Source organism: Canis lupus, chromosome 27, assembly GCF_048164855.1.
Source record: "Canis lupus baileyi chromosome 27, mCanLup2.hap1, whole genome shotgun sequence".
Lineage (NCBI taxonomy): Eukaryota > Metazoa > Chordata > Mammalia > Carnivora > Canidae > Canis > Canis lupus.
Genome location: NC_132864.1, coordinates 41,548,567 through 41,565,539, shown reverse-complemented (window position 1 = coordinate 41,565,539; position 16,973 = coordinate 41,548,567). Strand labels below are relative to the sequence as shown.

The following is a 16,973-nucleotide window of genomic DNA, read 5'->3' as shown; positions in this document are numbered from 1 at the left end:
ACCTTCCTTCAGGGGATCTGCAGAAGAATGGCTCTGTTTCTGCAAGAGTGAGACACCCCGCAACTGCAACCACCAAGAACTCCGTTAAGAGCCAATAAGAAAAAGATAAGAAAAAAGAAAGAGAAAACCATTAAGTTACTTCTTGGGCACTAGGCTTGCAAAACCGTTCCTTTTGTGGAGACCACTGATTTACAACTGCCACGTAAAATATGGTTATCGACTTCACAAGAAACATGTTCAGCAGATGGACAACATAAAGAAAGACATTTATAGAAGTAAGAAATGGAAGTCGAAGTGAGGGGAGATTAAGATCTAAATGTTAGAAACCAAAATAAATAAGATAAATAAAATAAAATAATAAAATAAAATAAAATAAAATAATAAAATAAATAAATAAAATAAAATAAGTAAATAAATAAAATAAAATAAATAAATAAAATAAAATAAATAAAATAAAATAAAATAAAATAAAATAAAATAAAATAAAATAAAATAAAATAAAATAAAAGTTAGAAATCTTATCTCCCAGATGCTTCTGGAAAAACAAGGATTCCTGGACCCCATCCCCAGCGATTCAGATTCAATTAGATCTAACGTGGGTCGTGGTAGTTTGCACTAAGGATTTTTACTTGTATCTACTTTTTTTTTTTTTTTTTTTTTTTTTAGATCCTAACCCCAGCCATGCTTGGACAATGGAAATATGGGAATGGCCAAAAAGTATCCTATTCCCTCAGACAGAAGGTAAAATTTACATGTAAATTGAGTTGCTTGGGTCAGAAGCTTCTCAGACCCTCCCTGCCCATGGCTTCCCTTGCTAGGTGCTAGCAGGGAGCTGCACAAAGTCAAGGGCAGCTTGTGAAGCCGGCTGCATAGACCTCACCCTTTTTATTTGCTAATGATTGTTTTTAAGCTGAGCCTTGAGATCCTGCTGAGAAAGCAAGACCTCTCTCTCCCTGACTCCACTCAGCTCTTCATGTTCTAATTAATGTCTCAGCAGACCCTTATGGCCAAATGTGCCAACAGTGGGAATAAAAGACCACTTCCTGATCTCAGGTCCCTTCTTCCTCGGGGAAGACTGGGGCATCTGTCCAGAATCTATGCTGCAAGATTTAAAAAATAATAATTTAAAAGCCTCATATAAGAGAGGTTGACCATGAAGCAGAAATAGGGGATCTCCTTTGCCCCTTTCTCACCTATTTCTCCCCTAACCAAATTTCCCCTCCTTCTCATTAGCAAATCAGGGTTTTAAAAGATACATTTAAGGGAGCACTTGGGTGTGCAGTCAGGTGTTCAACTTTTTTTTTTTTTTTTAAGATTTTATTCATTGATTCATGAGAGAGAGAGAGAGAGAGAGAGAGAGAGAGAGAAAGAAAGGCAGAAGGATGAGGGGCTCCATCCCAGGACCCCGGGATGATGACCTGAGCCGAAGGCAGATGCTTAACCAACTGAGCCACCCAGGCGCCCTGCTCAACTCTTGGCTAAAGTCATGATCTCAGGCTTGGGAGATCGACTCCCGCGTAGGGCTCCATGCTCAGCATAGAGTCAGCTTAGAATTTTCTCTCTCTCTCTCTCTCCCTCTGCCCTTCCCTGCCATTCTCTCTCCCTCAAATAAATACATAATTAATTAATCAAAAAAATAAAGATACATTTAACATACAAATATTAGGGCCATTTTTCTAGGTTATCTCATAAGCCAGTGGCTCTATGAGCACAAATAGATGATGAGATCCTTGATTCTCCACCAGCGACTCAGTGACTGGCATGGTCTTTGGACACGGGGGCAACTGAGTCTGACTGCAGCAAGGGTACAGTCGTCCTGGAGGCACAGAGGAAGGAGTACAGGCACCGCCACACCAGTTCCTACCGTTGCTCCATCGGAGTCACCGGTGAGCATGTATCACGGTGCAAAATGGTCACCGTTGTGTCGTGGCAGGCTTGCCCAGTCCAAACCGGACAGTCCTATAAATGCACTCTTTCCTTCTAAAAACAAAAAACCTTGAACCCTTACACGCTGCACTTGTAAAGAAGGGACAGCTGAGTTATAGACTCTGCCCCCAGGTGCTTTCATTTTAAAATAAAATTAAAAAAAAAAAAAAAGAAATGCACTGGGAGGCATAACGAAGAGGGATACCTGCAAATGCGTGTCAAAGGAATGAAATGTCCCTGTCATTCCATCAGCCCCGATGTCTATCCCTAGCAGGTGGGCACGATGTGGCATATTTATTCAACGGAATACAGGACCGCAATAGAAGTGAAAAAAAAAAATACAACCCCGAGTAACCACATGCCTGTTAGGAACATTGACCAAAGAAACCAGGCACAGGAAACTCCTACCCTGTGATTTCTTTTTCCAAAAACAGGGCAAAGGAACCTATGGTGTGTTCCCTTGGGGATGGTTCACTGAGGTGCCCACGGGTGGCTTGCGTGCCCCTCCGCATGCTGTATTTTAATAAGATGTTTGAAGTGGCTTTGAAGCTCCCTGATTTCGGAATGATCATTTAATTACCTTAGCCTGGAGTCTGTGCCAGGAGGTAAGGAAAAGAGGATGGGCAGCTCAGATGCATGCAACACCTGCTCTTACTTTAAAGTAGGTGTCCTCACATCAGGTTCCTGGCTTGTTTGTGACCACAGAACCTGGCCCGGCGGTGTTCACAAGCAGGAGGGGAGGGAGCTGGTGGTGGGGGGGTCTATATTGAAACATTTTTTTCCAATTTAGCAAGTTTTTTCTTTAGCAGGTAGCACATTCATAAAGAAAAAAGGAAGCAGGAACCTCTTTAGGAGCAAAAGGAGTCCTGGTGACAGGTGCCTCTTCTGCTTCCACGGGCTGCGCTTCCACCACCCTCTGCTCAAGGAAACACTCAGGGTAAAACGTGGGATGGAAACTTCTTTTTTTTTTCCTTTTAGTTCATGAGATGCTCATAAAATCCAGGCACAGGGATGTTGGGCTTGTTTGGTCCGAAAGGGTGCTTTCCCACAAAACGTCCTGCGATGTTGAAAACCGTGGTGACAGTTGTGCTGTCCACTAGCCACATGGGCTTCCAGCAGGTGGAACGTGGCTAATAAAATTGAGAAAACACCTTTTTACTTTGATATAATTTAAGTTGATGTAAATCTATGCAGAAACATCCAGAGAGGTCTAATCGCTGCTCTGCCGAATGGTGGGGGGCTCCACAGCCACCGGTCCCGCATCCTCTTGCAAAGCCCTTGACACTTTCTGAAGGGACGAAGGGATGTCGGGATGCCTGGAGCCAGGCTGACCAAAAGTGGACCTTAGTGACTTGCACGGTCACCAGAAGGAAATGGGTTTCTCTGGAAAACTTGTCATAGAACTAGAGAATCTCAAAATCTTTAGGAATATATATTAATTAGGACTATTAATTAGGAATACTGCTAATTCTTAGAAAAGAGAAAAAGAAAGAAAGAAAAAAACGTTTAACATCTTAGATGTATCAGGGCACCCGGGTGGCGCAGGGGTTGAGCATCTGCCCTCGGCCCAGGGAGTGACCCCAGGGTTCCAGGATCGAGTCCTGCATCGGGGTCCCCACAGGGAGCCTGCTTCTCCCTCTACTTGTGTCTCTGCCTCTCTCTCTCTGGGTCTCTCTCAGGAATAAATAAATTCAAAAAAAAAAATCTTCAACAACAAAATCTCTTCGATGTATCTTGTTGAAAATAAGACAACAGGCCCCAGATGGAGTTGGTTGAGTCCCATGACACCAAGCAGAGTCTTACTTACAGGTGTGGGTTGCCCAGAAATGGCATCTTAAACTAGTCAATCAGGGACTGATAAGTTCGAGTAAGGAGATCTCCCTGCGAGACCCCTGCATCCCCTAAATGAAAGGGACCTCACAGCAACCAACCTGCTTTTTTTTGCCTAGCGGAACTTCCTTGTCCTGCTCCCTCTGCCTACGAGAGTCAGAGTCATTTTGTGCAGCCCCTTGGAGCTCCTAGACGGGAGCTCTGCTAGATGGGACGCTGCCCAGCACGAACTGATGTTTGCTCAAATAAACTCTTAAGATTTTCAATATGCCTCAGTTTATCTTCTGATGATCCAAATGAGTGAGCTTTAAACACCCCCGTAGAGCAAACACAAGGTAAGGCCTACAAGCAATGGAGCAGCAGGCCAGAAAACATCCGAGCAGGATCTGCTAAGTAACTGTCCTCGGGGATCCCTGGGTGGCGCAGCGGTTTAGCGCCTGCCTTTGGCCCAGGGCGCGATCCTGGAGACCCGGGATCGAATCCCACGTCGGGCTCCCGGTGCATGGAGCCTGCTTCTCCCTCTGCCTGTGTCTCTGCCATTCTCTCTCTCTCTCTCTGTGTGTGTGACTATCATAAATGAATTAAAAAAAAATAAAATAAAAATAAAAAGTAGGGGATCCCTGGGTGGCGCAGCGGTTTGGTGCCTGCCTTTGGCCCAGGGCGCGATCCTGGAGACCCGGGATCGAATCCCACGTCGGGCTCCCGGTGCATGGAGCCTGCTTCTCCCTCTGCCTATGTCTCTGCCTCTCTCTCTCTCTCTCTCTGTGACTATCATAAATAAATAAAAAAAATTTAAAAAAAAATAAAATAAAAAATAAAAAAAATAAAAAATAAAAAAAAAATAAAAAAAAAAATAAAAAGTAACTGTCCTCGGCCCACCGGCCATCCCGGAGCCCAATTTCATAAACTCTTCCAGGGAAGTCTTTACTCACACCCTTTCCCCCCGGCTATAGCTTGCAGAGGGACTGTCCAGGGTCTCAGAGGCCCTGGAATATAGTGTTTTCTTGGTTTGGGGACTTGACAGTGTTTCAATGTTTCCCTTGATGGATTATGTCTGACCTGAGCAAAACTGCAATTTTACTTCCTTTTCTTTTTTATTTGTAGAAATTAGTCTTTCTCAGCAAGGACAGCAAGACATGACTCTACAGCTCATATGTTACCCGTTTCTGCTGCGCCACGTCAGCATCCTGGCATCCCGACTCCCCGGCATTTCCCGGTCCTCTCTCCAATAGTCCAGAACACAGTGGACTTAATAGGACAGGGACCTTTTCCGCCACTTTTATGATTTCTGAGCCGTGCTGTGATTCACAGGCTATCTACCACTAAGATTGATGTGCCAACTACGGCTGAAGCATTACAGCTATGAAGTGACCCAAAGAAATCCTTGTGAAGCTTTCTGCTCACTGGACACAGCTCTGTCGTCTTCTCATAAAGTAGAACTAGGCCAGTCTCTTCATCTTCAGGCACCTGCCTCACACACACACACACACACACACACACACACACACACACACACAACTGGAATGAACTTAAAGCCAACTCTGGATAAAATATCCTGGTTCTTCAACTCTCAGACCTCTCCACCTCCCTCTTAATACACACAACACCACTTACTCATCAGGATGTATCTTAGCGTCAACACGACAAAGCAACGTGCCAAGCCTCCAAGGGGAGAAGCCAGTTGTAACAGAATTACTACTGGCCGTCCAGGTTAATCATATTTTAGCTATGCTGGGATGTAATTGGTTCATCCACAGTGTCCCTTCGATTTAATTACTTACATTGATAGTAGCACACTTAGTTGAGTTTCAGCAGGCCCTTGGATCTCTAATCATCTTTTAAAATGCCTTCAAGAAGATGACACTGTAAAGCGGAGTTGAGATGTAAATTTATCTCCCAGTCCAAGGACTGTCATTCACCAAGCAGCAAAACGAAAGGCAGGAGACACCGCCAAATTCTTCAGGAGGCTTCACCAAATTTCCGAAGTTAAAATCGGCAAGTACAGCTGATTTATGCATCCTGATGGGCCCTCAGTCAGGTGCCAAGTATCTGTCAGAAACTTCCAGCTCACTCTTAGGAGAGGCTGTTTAAATCCTAGCATTGCATGATTTAATTAAGCAAACATGTGAAATCAGAAATCGAACCACATAGGCGAGGGAAACAGTCTCCCGGTATTTGCCAATATACCTCTCCGTACTGCTGTCAACTCCTAAAGCACGCAAAGGTAGGCAGCACAGTGCAGGTTATAAAAAGAAGTGGATCACAAGGATGTTATGAGTAGTTGCTTATGGCTCAAAGTAGATTAAGAGAATTCATTAGACTTTAAGTGGTAAAAAACATCTCTCCTCAGACCTTGATCACATATACGATACAGACAAGGGCATGTAATTTGATAAATATAATTGGATTTCTATTCCTGATGGAGCATATATACTGAAAAATACTATATTCACAGATGCATAACATAAAAGCATCCTTCGAAAACAGAGTGATATCCCGAGGTGAAAAAGGAATTGACGGGACAAAACCAGAGCTGCACGTGGGAGCCCATTACTCCGATTTAAACACACCAGGAGCTTACACAATCATTTGGTATAAAACGCCTAACAGTGGTCTACAAGATTGTTTGTGATCTTCCCCTTCCTGAAACCCCTCACCATCCTCACTCCCAGCCTCTTCTTTCTAACTTTATCTCCAACCAATTCCCTCTTTGCTTTTATAACAGCTCCTATCTCGAGAGTCCGTGCTTGTGTACGTCACCCAGATATTCACTTCACAATGCTCTCACTTTCACTGCTTGTTGAGCAGAATTCACTGTAGGATATTGACCTTTACTACCTACCCTTTATAAAATATTATTACTCTTTACCTCTTTGCTTTGTTCTATCTTCACAGCACTTGTCACCACCTTTCATGTTTAGTTTTTCATTTGCTGGTATTCCAACAAATGTGACTTAGGTGCCCCACCAACAAGATGTGACCTAAATGGAGTATAGACTGTTTTGTGTAGTGCCTGGCACCTGGAAAGTCATCAACACACATTTATCAAACAAAAGAATGAGTAAAGTTAGAGTGGTAAACATGAAATGGTCTAGGGATGCTCTGGGGGCTTTCTGCAATACAAGAACCAATACAAATCTTGAGTTTTAATGGCAGCATAGTAGATGAGAGACAAAGCCATGGGTCTGTGCTGGGTGGAAGTTCTGTATCTTGCATAAATTCTGTACCTACAAAATCTACCAGTCTGAGATGGGGATCAACCAAATAATGGACAGATTAGGTCTGGACTCAAGATATTGAATAAAAAAGGAAGTCTCCTTTCAGTATCTGTAACTAAACACCATCCTCTAACTGGCTGCTTGTTTTACTTTATACTACCTGTGTGATTCAGGAAACCTCAAGTCAAGGTATCCTATGTTCATAGTGGCCTATGTTATATAACTGTAAATTCTCCTTCAGGAAGGCATGTAAAGTCTAGGTCAATTGTGATTCTACCAATTAAATTCAGGCAAATGTGATCTCACATGAGAGAGATTCAGAAAAACTGAATAACATAATCAGATACCAAGGATTCAGCTATTAGACTTATGAGACACAGATTATAAAGAAACAATGTTTGTAATGTCTATGGAAATAAAAGAAGTAGCTCAAAACATGGAGAAAAGAAACAAAAAACTAATATTTAAAAGGCCAAATAGATGTGGAAAAAAATAAAAAAGGAATTCTATCAATAAAAAAGTATATTAATCAAAATTATAAATTGAATGTATAACTTAAAAAGATTAAATACAAGAGACAATTTAGGAGACGTGGAACAGAAGAGTGAGAAGGTCTAAAATACATTAAATTGGTGTTCCGGGAAGAGAATGTTGAGAGATGAAAGTAGAAATCACTCGAATTTCTAATGGGTAAAAATTTCCAGAATTGGTAAGAAAAACACAATAAAAAAATTTCAAATGGGATCAGAATAAGGAAATCCACACATAAAAATATGTATATACCATAGTGAAACCACAGAATATCCAAGAAAACCAGATAGTTTTAAAATAGCCACAGAGAGGGGATCCCTGGGTGGTGCAGCAGTTTGGTGCCTGCCTTTGGCCCAGGGCACGATCCTGGAGACCCCGGATTGAATCCCACATCGGGCTCCCTGCATGGAGCCTGCTTCTCCCTCTGCCTGTGTCTCTGCCTCTCTCTCTCTCTGTGTGTGACTATCATGAGTAAATAAATAAAATCTTAAAAAAAAAATAGCCACAGAGAAAAGTCACAACACTGTACTGGATTGAATTGCATCCCCCCAAAACTCATGTTCTTCTAGGAACCACAGAATGTGACTTTATTTGGAAAAAGGATCTTTACAGATATAATTAACTAAGATGAGATCATCTTGAACTATGGCGGGCCTGAAATTCAATTTTACTGGTATCCTTATAACTGCGGAGAAGAGAGAGAGAAAGAAAGACACAAAGGTCAGATGACTTTGAATGCAGAGGCAAAGACTGGAGAGACACCAACAAGTCAAGGGACACTGAGGATTGCCTGCAACCAGCAAAAACTACAAGAGAGTCATTGAATAGATTATTCTGTAGACATTTCAGAGGGAACACGGTTCTACTAATGCCTTGCTTGGGCTTCTAGCCACCAGAACCATGAGAGAATATATTTCTGTTATTTCAAGCCACACAGTTTGTGCTACTTTGCCGTGGCAGCCCTAGGAAACAAATGCAGCCACCTATAATGAAACTGTAATTAGACTGCCATCCTATCAGTAACGATGGAAGCCAGATACCCTGGTCACCCTTCCGAGGCTAAATGAAAACAGCTGCTGACTTAGGATTGTGTAGCTGGCTTCCTCACGTGGGGATGAGAACAAAATACATCCATTTGTGGATTTTAACTCAGAATTTTGCATGAGCAGACCCTCACTGATTAAACTTCTAAAAATATGCTTCAGGAAGAAGTTAAATTATCTCACTAAAAAAAAAAAAAAAAAAAAAAAAATTCCGAGCTACAAGATAGAATGGTAGACAAACAGATAAGCACGTAGGAAATTCAGGTGAAGATATATTATATAGAACAACAAAAATAACCCTCTGATTTGGGCATATAAAATGAGATAAAGCAGGGGCACATGGGTGGTGCAACTGGGTTAAGTGTCTGACTCTTGATTTCAGCTCAGGTCGTGATCTCAGGGTCTTGAGATTGAGTCCCATGGGGGGGGTCTGAGATGGGCATGCAGTCTCCTTAATATTCTCTCTCTTTCTCTCCCCCATTCATCTCTCTCACACCCAAAAAATCAAATAAATAAATAAATAAGAAGTTGAGAAATATTGAAGGAGGTAATCAGAGTTAAATTATTCAGGAGTAAGGTAGAAATACCAATTAAGTTGAACTTCTGTTGATTTTAAAATTCTTGTCACATTTTTAATGTTAGTTATCAAAAGAATAAGAGTAGGGTTATAAGGGACAAAACATGGACAGAAGTAATGGAATATAAACAATAGGTATGGAAAGAATATAACTAGAAAAAGCAGAGCCAATACGAATTTAAAAATGATACTGTAGGAATATTTCTAAATATATTGATAATACAGTAAATATAAATGGATCAAATATAGCAGGTAGAAGGCAGATTGCAACACTGAATTTTAAAAAAATGTTATTTCAAGGTTCAAAGACATGTTAAGGTTGAAAATAAGAGGATGAAAAATATGTATGAGGCAAATAATCATCAAAAACGGACATGTTAATATCGAAATGCAGGCTTAAAAACAAGAAAAGCAGCAAAAAGAGACGGCAGGTCACTTCATAATGACAAAAGAGACAATTAACAAATAAGATTTGGTAATTCTAAACTCGTTCACATCAAGTAGTATAGGTCCAAAATATATAAAGCAAAAATCAAAAGTACACACTTACAGTGCTAATTGTTCAGTTTCCCCTAAAATTTGTTATTAAATCCATATGATATGATACTATTTAAGTGTTCAATTTAAATGGAAAGGAAATAATACATAGGACACTGTTTTAAAAATAATTGTACGTATCTCACACTCTTTATTTTTTTATTTTTATTTTTATCTCACACTCTTTAAATCACGTTGTGTACATACCAATTTGTCATGTGAGGCAAAGAATTTTGATTAAAGTGTAACAGGTGTACAATATGATGATTCCAAAAGCCTCTATATTACTAAGTGCTCAATAGGATAAGGGTAATTGTAATCCCCTTTGCTTCACCCTCCCCTCACTGCACCCCACCAGCACCCATCAGTTTGCCCTCTGTATCTGTAGATCTGATGATGCTGCTTTTTGCTTGCTTTTTTATTCATTTGGTTGTATTTAGATTCCACACAGCAGTGAAATTATATGGCATTTGCCTTTCTCAGTCTGACTTATTTCACCTAGCATTATACTCTCCAGGTCCATGCATGTTGCCAAAAGTGGCACAGTCTCACCCTTTTTTATGGATGACTAATATCTCACTATAGTTAAAATTTTTGACAGTTTTATTTTTTTATTTTATTTTATTTTTGACAGTTTTAATTGGAATTCTACTGCAAGAAAGGGCTGTTCTTTTGCACCCTTTACTGTTTATTCAATGATTGATTTATATCTATGAGGGCTCAAGGATATTTTTTTGCTGCTGTGGGTTATAACTTGTTATTTTTATTATTTTCATTATTTTTCATTATTTTCATTATTGATTTTATCACTCAGCTTGTCCAAGGTTTAGTCATTAGCAGTTCCTTTAAGTTGGCTTCTATGGTCTTTCCTCCTGCCACTGCCAATTTTAAAGCATGTCCTTACTTTCTGGCGCTAGGAGAGATTTTGGGCTTATCTCGAACTTTCTCCAGGCCACCATTTCTCCAACAACCCCCTTACCCTTTGTTGGAGTACAGGACTGAGAAACCATAATCTGGGTGCTCGGGCGTGCTTGTTGCTGTAACCCAGCATATGTGAAGAAATAGAAATAAAACTGGATCTCTCTTCTACCTTCAGGGCCAAATGCAATGAAAGCAAGTAGAATGACAGCTGACAACATGCACAGATCAGAATTCATCCAGTTGTGACTTGCGGTTGAATCCAAGGAAGGGCCACATTTGTTCCTACGCTCCCTCCTGGCCCAGGAGACTGGGACACCCTGGGCGCTCTGCTCCCACCACTTGACTTGTTTAAACAAGTCACAGAATGGAGGTATTGCTCATAGATCATGTCTACCGAGCCAGAATAAGACCTTCCATGCTTACCCCAAAAAATAGAGCTAACTCCTGAACTGTAACGAGTGGTGTAAAATTTGGCAAAAAGACTCACCCTTATCACTGGATGCTGTGCTCAGTTCAGCTCTGAGTCAGAGTAGACTCGCTACCCTTCCCGATGTATTTCTGCAGCTGGAGTCCTCATGCCTCATCCTGGCTCCAGCTCCCTAACGGGAGGGCACAGTGCTCTTCTCTCCCAAGAGCTGGAAGCAGGGAACTGGCAGCAGATTTGAAATTTAAATGACCCTAGGCAATGTGTTGACCTAAATTTTCTGTCAGTGATTTAAGAGGCATTCAATGGCTCTGGGCAGGAACAAAAAGAGAGGTGGAAAATTCTCCCCATGAATAATCTCAAGCAACTTCAGAGCCAGATTTTGACTTCAGGTCTCTGCACATAACTCAGTAATGTTTTCATCTTGGGGAAATCAACAGACCCTCTGCACGGTGAGCGCAATCCTGAGCTCAAAATAGTCAGTGCTTAGGAAAAGACAGATGATGCCTCAGCCCGGACTCTTTAAAAGATTTAGTAAACAGAAAATTGTACTTTGGAGATACACAGAAAAGACGAGTAAATCTTAATAAATTTGAGAGGCACAGACGTATAAATAACACATGGACAGGAAGCCTAGAGATGAGTAAGATCAATACTGAGAGGGTAGGATGCTCAGTGTTTATAGTCCCAGAAGCCAGAAAAATAAAAGAAAATCTGAGCTCCAAAAACATGGTTTGTGTAATGTTGAAAAGCTATACCCTCCTTTTTTTTTTTTTTTTTTCCTCAATGAAGAGTTTTGGCTAAATCCAGGCAGCCATATAATCTGATTAATCATTATTTTAGACAACTATTGGGCCCAAGGTAAAGATTCTAAGTTAGCACGAATAAGGTATTCTCATTTCTAAATAGCAGAATGAAGGCTGTACATATTATTAAAAAAAAAAAAAAGAGTGTCTTCACCTTATTCTACTTCGGTGTCCTTTTTAAGAAGGAACCACGTACCCAGATAATAAATTTGAAATTGTTCTAGAGACATTCACAAAGAAAGTTTGCTTTATATCCTTCAGCAAAACAAACGGGTTTCTTTCGCTGAAAAATCAAATGTATCAATAGGTATAAATATTATTGATATATCGCTCTGCGCGGCATCCCGGTATATAACCATGCTTTACAGTGTTCAGTTACGAATATTCTTTTTGCTAATATTAGAAATAAATTTTCACCAAAGTGCTATTAATTGCATTTAACAATTGTTTCTCAAGAATCAGCCAAGGAACCATAAACTCTGCTCCTGTAAAATAACTAAGAGACAACCATACCCAGGATGCGGGTGGATTTACAATACGAAGGTACTGCCCCAGCCAAGCACTGAATGAGCAGATATTTCACGTGGAGGGTAAGTAGCAGCTATTGCAGATTATTCCACTGCAGTGCTTCTTTCAGCAAGAATAAAAGGTGATCTGCCCACAAAACAGCTATTAAGTTAAGCATAATGAATAGGGAAAAGGCCACTCATTTACACCAAAATTGTGCCGCAAGAATTCACTCGCTCTTCAAACCAACCACTAAAGAATCTTTGGGGAGAAAGTCGTTTCAACTTCATTCCCAGCCAGTGTTCATCCGGTCTTTATGTAGGTTTGCTTACATCCTTCCCTATGTGTCAAAAGCCATCAAGCGGTCCCTTAAGAGCGCTGGGCCCCAGGTAGGAAAAGAGGCCTGGAGAAATGGGATTTCTCTCAATATCTACCTTTAAGTAACTGAGACTGTGCCCCACCAGTGCTTTTCAGGATAAAGAGGTGCTAAGGCTTATAGGGCAGGCCGGGAGATGGATACCCCCGTGCTGCTCCCATGCAGGATGAAATGGGACTTCTATTGTTATAAGGACACACGCACTCATAAGTATTCCTAGCTCTCTCTACCTCTATTTACCTGTCCATCCACTAACAATAATGTTTCTCTTCCACCAAAATAGATGATCCTTGAGGTTGAGAATTACCTACCTACTACCTACCTTCTTTCTTTCTTTCTTTCTTTCTTTCTTCTTCTTTTTCTTTTTCTTTCTTTCTTTCTCTCTTTCTTCTTTCTTTCTTTCTCTTTTTTCTTTTTAAGGATTTCATTTATTTGTTTTAGAGAGAGAGCAAGCACGAGTAGGAGGATCAGAAAGAGAGAAAGAGAGAGACAGAGAGAGAGAGAGAGAGAGAATCTCAGGGATACTCCACCCACTGCACAGAGCCCAACATGGGGCTCGATCCCACAATCCTGAGATCATGACCTGAGCCAAAACCAAGAGTCGGACGCTTACCCGATTGGGCCATCCAAGTGCCCTAAGAATTACAATTCTGTTACTTTAATTTTCTCCTTAGACTAGAAGCTAATATAAGGTTTTTTAATAGAGCAGACTTTGAAACTCTGGATAAATTTTGTTTACAAAGTGAGGAAGAAAGAGAGAGGGGGAGAAAGGAAGGGAGGGAAGGAAGGCTGGAAAGAAAGAAAAAATGTTGACACACTCTAAAAATCACAACACTCATTTGCTGACCTCCTCTCTCGTCATACCCTAGCTATACAAAATGTGACGAAATGTGCATGGCTAGGTGCGGAAGACATCCTTGACTCTGGAAAGAGAAAAACAAATAAACTTTCTTCTATGGCTGGGTAATGGCTTATTGATCACAGGGTCTTTAAATCAGGATTCAGATGATTAGGCGAGAAAATATCATCAGATAGAACCAGTAAAAGAGCAATTTAGCATAATATGGAACTTTAAAATTCTTAATATTAATCAATTATATTGGGCAGGGTGGTGTAAAATGACTTCATTGCCAAATAATCAAATCGTTTCACGCTGCAAATAAAGTATCTTGTTAATTTAATTTTTCTGTTAAAAATTAACTTTTATTTCTTCATGATGCTTGCTTTAGATTTTTCTCTATCATTTAGATTTTTCGCTGCTCATCACTTCTCTAGCCTCACGTAATACAAATTAATTGCATCCAAATAATGATTCACATTTTTTATAAACGTGACTTTCATGGGATTTTCCTTTTTAGCTAATAATGCAAAGGGGAAGACTCACAGTCAGAAGTGGCAGCTGACTTACACTGCAGAACATTCATGGTTAAAGGTGCCGAAGACCCATCTGGACACCACCACCTCCTGGGCCCAACTATAGGCAGCTTTTAAGTGTCTACAGCTCAGGACATAAGGCCAATGTCTTCTTATAAGATGAAAAAGTCTATATTCAGCACTCGCCTTAGTAAATGTCCACAAACATCATTGCAAAGGAAGAAAATATATTTTTCAGGCTTCCTAATTATCTCTTGAAATAGGCACTTTCTTCATTTTAAAAATCAGAGAATTGATGTTCAGGATTTAAATCAGCCTGTCTGGCAATTTCTTTGACATCAGCCATGGCAACATTTTTCTCGATATGTCTCCTAAGGCAAGGGAAGCAAAAGCAAAAATAAACCATACATCAAAATAAAAAGCTTTTGCACAGCAAAGAAAACCATCAACGAAATGACAAGGCAACCTGCTGAATGGGAGAAGATATTTGCAAATGACACATCTGGTAAGGGGTTAATATCCAAAATATTTAAGGACCTCATATAACTCATCACCAAAAAAAAAAAAAAAAAATCAAACAATCTGATTAAAGAATGTACAGAGAACCTGAATAGACATTTCTCCAAAGAAGCCACACAGATGGCCGGCGGACACATGAAAAGATACTCAGCATCACTCATTATGAGGGAAAAGCAAACCAAACCACAATGAAGTATCACCTCACACCAGTCAGAATGGCTAAAATCAAAAAGGAAAGAACAAGTAGGCCAGGATGTGGAGAGAAAGGAACCCTCTTGAGCTGTTAGTGGGAATGCAAACAGGTGCAGCCACTATGGAAAACAGCATGGATGTGCCTCGGAAAATGCATAATATAAATATCATATGATCCAATTATTCCATCACTGGCTATTTACCCAAAAAACTCCACAAAACACTATTTGAAAAAAATATATGCATCCCTACATTTATTGCAGTATTATTTACAGCAGCAAGGTGATGGCAGCGACCTAAGTGTCCACCGATAGAGGAAAGGAAAAGGAAGATGTACATATATCTACATACGTATGTCCATGAAATGGAATGTTACTTAGCCATAGAAAAAGGATGAGATCTTGCCCTTTGTGACAACACGGATGGTCCCCGAGGGTAAATAACTCAGACTGAAAAAGACAAACACCATAAGATTTCATGTACATGTGGGATTACAAAAAAACAAAAAAACAACAACAACAGCAACAAAAAACAAATGAATAAACCAACAAAAAAGCAGATTCGAACCTATAAATACAGAAAACAAATTGATAGTTGCCAGAGGGGAAGGATGGGGAGTGGGAGATACAGGCTTCCAATTATGAAATGAATACGTCACAGGAAGGAAAGGAGCTGTTTCGGGAATAGAGTCGATGCTACGGTAGGAGGGCCGGAAGGTGACGGATGACAGCTACATTGGTGGCGAGCGCAGCACAACGTAGAGAGTCGCTGAACCACTATGTTGGACACCTGCAACTAATGCCACACGGCGTGTCAACTACGCAAAAAAGAAAGAATGATCAATCGGTCCGCCTAGTTGCAACGCTCATCCCATTTTTGAATGAAGACCCAGTTTTGAAAACTTACTGAACCAACACCCATTTTCAAAGAAAGCACCTCATTGACTCTCAGTTTCTAGATCTCTAGAAGGGGAATAGAAATACAAAAGTCCCAGGGTTGGACACTGACAGTTCAATAGAAGAGCCATAAAAATGTTCTGAGCTCAGTGACAATAGGATAGCTGAACAAGGAGATTGTTTTCACTTCTGAAAGACTAATAATTTTCATAAGGGTATTCATATTCAACTGGGTAGCAAGCCATCAAGCGGCAATGCTACAACAGTACCATAAGGAAAGGCATTTCTCAGAAAAAAAAAAACAGATACTGATTACTTTTTTTTTATTTTTATTTTTTTGATTACTTTTCTAAAGAAATATATTTTTTATTTTACAAATTGGCTCTGGAAATTAATTCAGGAATTAATGGGGCTAAACAACAGAGAAAAATAATTTGCCTCTTCTCCCCTAATGTTATTGTTTCATTTCCCCCCCCACAATATTGATGACGTCTTGTCACATTGTGTATTTTATCAAACTGAGTGAAATAAATTCCTTAGTAATCCTGAAATTATTCTCCTTTAATTTCGTGATTTACTTAAAGAGAAAAGAAAATATAAATCATAGGCCAGCAAAAGTGAGCCCACTAAATTAGCTTATCTGAAAACTATTAATAACATTTCTCTGTATTAATATTCACAAAAAATTGGAAGATACAAAACTATAGGAAAACAAACGCCCAGATTCATTTTCAACTGGATGTCTTTTCAACCTTTCTTTGAAGTGTAGAACACTTGGTAACTAACTAGAGATCTAATAACCCTCTACCATTTCCGCAGTGTAGACGAATGCTTTACCTATAGCAAGAAAGCGGCATGTTGAAAAGTCATTCTTTGAACAGATTTAGGGTCAACAGAAAATTGATGGAATACATTTTTTTTTCCTCTGAAACTGCCATGTGTGTTGCAAAGGTAGAGTTGGAAGTAAGCTATGGGAAAGACGCCGTAAGTGAAATGCCTAGGACAAAGGGCTGGTCTCTGGTTGGTCTCCAGAGTCCCCTGACATAACCATGGCATCGATGATATTGCTCAAGCCGGAAGCCTCTGCACGGTCTGCAATTCTTCTTAAATTAAAATCTGGCCCTTTCAGGTCTTGCCACATTAGGCTCCATAACCTGCCCTGTATTCATGGCCTTTTCCACTTATTTCCCTTTCTCACTGCTGATTTTCCTGGTTCTGTTTCATCACTGCAAACCTCCCTTACTGCACTTGCTAAAATTTATCACCTGAGGGGCGCCTGAGTGGCTCTGTTGGTTA

The 16,973-nt window shown here is 40.3% G+C and overlaps 1 protein-coding gene across 6 annotated transcripts in view; it reads right to left on the bottom strand.

Annotated features, from left to right (window-relative positions):
• PRKG1 (protein kinase cGMP-dependent 1) overlaps positions 1 to 16,973 on the bottom strand; it is a 1,198,973-nt gene that overhangs the window by 555,865 nt on the left and 626,135 nt on the right. Inside the window, exon 1 of one of the 6 annotated variants that reach the window (XM_072803736.1) lies at positions 11,071 to 11,089. The exons of the other annotated variants lie outside the window; for them this stretch is intronic. The gene's annotated coding sequence lies outside the window, so the exon portion shown is untranslated. Of the gene's footprint in view, positions 1 to 11,070; positions 11,090 to 16,973 lie in introns of those variants that run through there. 6 annotated transcript variants of the gene reach the window in all.